The sequence below is a fragment of the Cupressus sempervirens genome, chromosome 2, assembly GCF_028749045.1.
Source record: "Cupressus sempervirens isolate cs-2001-9-10 chromosome 2, ASM2874904v1, whole genome shotgun sequence".
NCBI lineage: Eukaryota > Viridiplantae > Streptophyta > Pinopsida > Cupressales > Cupressaceae > Cupressus > Cupressus sempervirens.
In genome coordinates, this window is record NC_143119.1 from 689,157,766 (window position 1) to 689,162,378 (window position 4,613).

The 4,613-nt window shown below is 33.6% G+C and overlaps 1 pseudogene; it reads left to right on the plus strand.

Annotated features, from left to right (window-relative positions):
* Positions 1 to 3,508: 3,508 nt before the first annotated feature.
* LOC149575260 (putative 1-Cys peroxiredoxin pseudogene) lies at positions 3,509 to 4,202 on the plus strand (annotated as a pseudogene).
* Positions 4,203 to 4,613: the final 411 nt, after the last annotated feature.

Consider the following 4,613-nt stretch of genomic DNA (forward strand, 5'->3'; position numbering starts at 1 on the left):
GTTGACAGTGTTTCCTTTGAAAATATAATCTCAATAGAAATGGTTGAGAAACTGAATCTTCCAAGAGTACCTCATGATTTACCTTACAAAGCTTATGGGTTAGGAGATGAACAATGGATTGATGTCTTCGAAAAGTCATATGTTTCTTTTAACATTGGACCATATTTTGATACCATTGAATGTGATATTATGCCTTTAAAAGATTGTCACTTGATTTTGGGAAGAGCATGGCAATATGACAGGTCAACCATATATGATTGTAGAGAAAACACATATATCGTCAACAAGAATGGGAAGAAAATGCTTTTATTTTCATTGAAGGATGATACAACATGGAAGGAATTAAGAAGTATAGGTCTTATTGATAGGATAGCATTTCCAATGCATGATGAAGTGAAAGAGGAAGTGAAAGAAGTTTTGGTAGAGGCAAATGAAACTACAGAGAAGGCAGCCATAAAGAGTGTAGATGTATGTGAAGTTGGTACAAAAATCTCAACAATGATAGATGTAAGTTGTCCTTTGGAAGGGAAAGAACCTGAAGAGCAGAAAGAAGATAAATTGCAGCAAGTAAATGTTGATGAGAAGAATAAAGAGGAAAGTCCTATGGGATTTGAGTGTGATAAAGTTATGGTTGGAACAATAATGTGTCCTTTGAAAACAGAGATGAGTACAATGCTGAAAGGTACTCCTATATAAGGGAGTTTTAAGGAAAATAATGAAGCCTTCAAAATGCATGGTGTAGTGAAATGTCAAGAGCAATCGCATTAGGATGGAGATAAAGATTATGTAGCAGCAAGTTCTGAAGAAGAATCTGATTTATGGGAACAATTTACAGCCATCATGGGAGAATGGAAAAGGAATGGTGGTAGTATGGAGACTCAGCATGAAGAAGTTTCCAAAGAAGAGGTATCAGATGATGTTATGGACAAAGAAGATGAGGCTGGATATATTTATGACAAGGCAACAAATTATTTTTGGGACATAAATTTCAGAATAAAAATTCAAGTGTATGTAGCAATAATAAAAATTCAGAATGTGATGAAGTTACAAGTGTATGTAGCAGCCATACAAATTCAGAATATGATGAAGTGGATGCATAGTGAGCAGCAAATAATTTTTATCTTACCAATGGAAAACAAACCAAAGGTAAAGATGAAAGAGAAAGAGAAAATTCAAATGATACAAGTTCAAAAAAGGCCAAGTTTTCTAATGGAGGAAAAGTACAAGCCAAAAGTCAAGATGAAGGGATACATATGTTTTTCTAATGCTTTGTTTTGTAGGTGTTTCCAAGGGACTTGGAAACTTTTGAAATTTGGGAGTATGGTGCAGGAGCACGTCTGCGATAGGAAGTTTGGTGGCGACAGGAAGACAACTTGCAATATGACTAAAATGCAGGGTACAAAGCAAATATCAGAAAGTTTTGATTTTAAAATCTAAATTTTAAAATGTTTGTGTGTGAGTTTAGAGTTTTATGTTTTAAAATAATGTCCTATGATGTGGTGGCATAAATGGAGGAGTGAAATGATAAACTCTCCAAATATAGCCACTTTGGACCATGTGTGTTTGTTTTAGTGGAGTTAGTAGTGTGCAATGATTTAAGAATCTAATCATATCCTAAAAAAGGACAGATAGTTGGCAGCAGAAATATTTATAATTTTTGAAATAGTCTCCTATTCTTGGATAGGGACATTTCATATTCCTTATTTAGGGAGTCAGTTTTTAGAGAGGAAGAGAGAGGAAGAAGACAAGTTTTTATTTTTCGGTTGAATTCGGTATGTTTGCAGAAATCAGTCTCAGTGCGTTTGGAATATCTCCCAAATGCACTGTTGGATTTTGATGAGTTTTGGATATGTTGTTATAGGCCTAATTACACCCATCTTCATCAGAGCGATTGAAGATTTTTGATATGGTTCAAAAGTTATTCATATCTGAGTGCAGGTCTATCTAGAGACAGCAAGAAGCAATATTTTGCAGAAAAATGTACTCTGATGCATGGTCAATATGTCAAGTTTGAACCGTTAGATTTCTCTAAAAAATTTATATGTTGTTTTGAACCTAGTTATTCCAAATCTCAATGGTTGGATTGAGTAAATATTTTTTGGTTCGAGAGTTACTCTTGTCTGAGTGTAGGTCTATCCAGCAGGCAACAAGAATGTATTTTCTGGGCAATTTGTTTTAAAACTTTTGTTTAATGGATTAAGTGGATGGAAAAATATATAGAATGGATTTAGAGAGTATTTGAATTTTTAGTTTGTATGAAGAAACTCAATTAATACATTGTGATGTTGGATTTTAGTGTGTGATCCTGAAGGTTGTAGATGCCCCTTGAAGTAACTCAGTTGAGTGAGTATTCCTCCTGAGCTTTTCAACGTGTGGCTCTGCATCAAAAAGATCCTGAAGAGGGAGGAAGGTTTGAGGAACAAACATTCCAAAGATATTTAGGAGGGGGATAATTAGGCCTTACAATAAATAGATACATTAATGAGAGAGAAAGTTATATACCTTAGATAATTATATATTTTTATTATTAAGAAGAGATTTTTCGAGGGAGTTACATTGGAGAAAACGAGAAAGATAAAGTAAGAATGGGTAGATGTAGAGATTTAAAATAGATCTTGAAAAGGTGCAAAATTAGGGATTAAAATATATAGAGATGTTGATGGGGGAAGAGAGATGTGGATGGGGAAGAGACATAAGGTAGATATCTATTGTAATCATGTGTATTTGAAAGTAATATAGAAGAATAGTGAGAAAGTGTAGATAAGGAAAGATAATAATTAGGAGGTGAGATAAAAAGTTTTTTTTTTTTTGTGTGTGTGTAGAGAGAGAGAGAGAGAGAGAGAGTAATTATGATGGGACATGAATGTGCAATGGAGAGACAATAACTACAAGGGGACATATGAGACAATAATTATGTTGGGACATGTTTAGGAAAGAAGTCGAAGATGCTGAGATAATATAATTTTTGAATTAATAAAATATATGTGTGTGTGTGTGTGTGTGTGTGTGTGTGTGTGTGTGTGTGTTTTATTTACTGATTAGATGCATATAAAGAGATTGATTGTGTGTGTGTGTGTGTGCATGAGAGAGAGAGAGAGAGAGAGAGAGAGAGAGAGAAATTATGATGGGAAATGAATGTGTGATGGAGAGATGGTAACTACAAAGGGACATATGAGACAATAATTATGTTGGGACATGTTTAAGAAAAAAGTGGAAGATGCTGAGGGAGACCCCCTATCCGTGCAACAATTTAAAATATGTGTAATTCTATATTATTTTTAATTAAAAAAATGATAAAAAACAGTTTCTAAATTTTTTTTTATGATCTTTATGGTTGTCGTTAAGCTGAAACAATTTTTCTGTTGTGGATCCCATAACCATCGCTCATTTTTATTATTTTTCTATTGTGCATCTCTAAATGCATTTTTTAAGGTTAGAGGGTTCTTGATCTCATAGTTTTTGGAGCAAAGCCACCTAATTCAGAGCTCATCATTTAGATTCCAGTTGGATGAAGTCTTGGAATCCTTATAAAATTGCCTTAGGAGTGAATTACATTGGTGAGTTTGAGAAGCATGGAGTGAAGATTTCGGGGTTGTCCTCTGATGAAGTGGAATTACAAAAAGCATGGTTACCTGATGTTGAAGCATATACCCATCAAAGTAAGGTTAGATACCCAATACTAGCTATCCCTATTCAGAGATCATGGTGAACCTCAATATATTGGACCCAAATGAGAAAGATGAGGCAGGAAAGCCATTGGCATCCAAAGCCCTACATATTGTTGGCACTAACAAGAAGGTATATATACGCAATCAGATTTTTGTTAGGGTTTCATGTAGCTGTATAATATATGAAGGTATAGATGCAATCAGATTTTGTTTTAGGGTTTTATTTAGATGTATAGAATATGCTCTTTCCTTATAGATAGATGAATGCATTTGCTTACTTGTTTACAGCTGAAATTGAGCTTTATGTACCCTAGAACAATTGGGAGAAACTTTGATGAAGCGTTGACGGTGTTGGATTCACTTCAGTTGGCTGGAAAATACAGGGTTTGTACACCTGCTAATTGGAAACAGGGAGAGAGAGTGATAATAGCACCATCTGTAACTGATGAGAAAGCCAAGAAATTGTATCTACAAGGGTTTGAAACTATCAACCTTCCATCTGGAAAGAAATATATTCGTATGAAAAAAGTCTAAAACTGTCATATTTTGAGATTGAATGGAGAATTCCTTTTGGTTTTGTGGAGTTTTATGAATTGATTATATATATGTCATGGCTAATTAGGTCAATTGGTGATCTAAGCAATGATTTTATATATGCCATGGATGTGTGAATTCCAAGACACATGCATTTTCAAAATATTGACTTTCTCATACATTTATAAGATGACTCGCTTTTTACTTATACATAAGCTTTGTTTTCTCCTACATTTATAGGATGACTCATTTTTTACTGCTACATAAGCTTTATTTTCTCATACATGGTGACTATTTTTTTCTCATACATAAGCTTCATTTTCTCGTACATTTATAAGATTGGTGCTTTTTTTGAAAATAAGATTTTTGAATGAATAAATTATTAAATATTTTCATAGAATATAAATTATA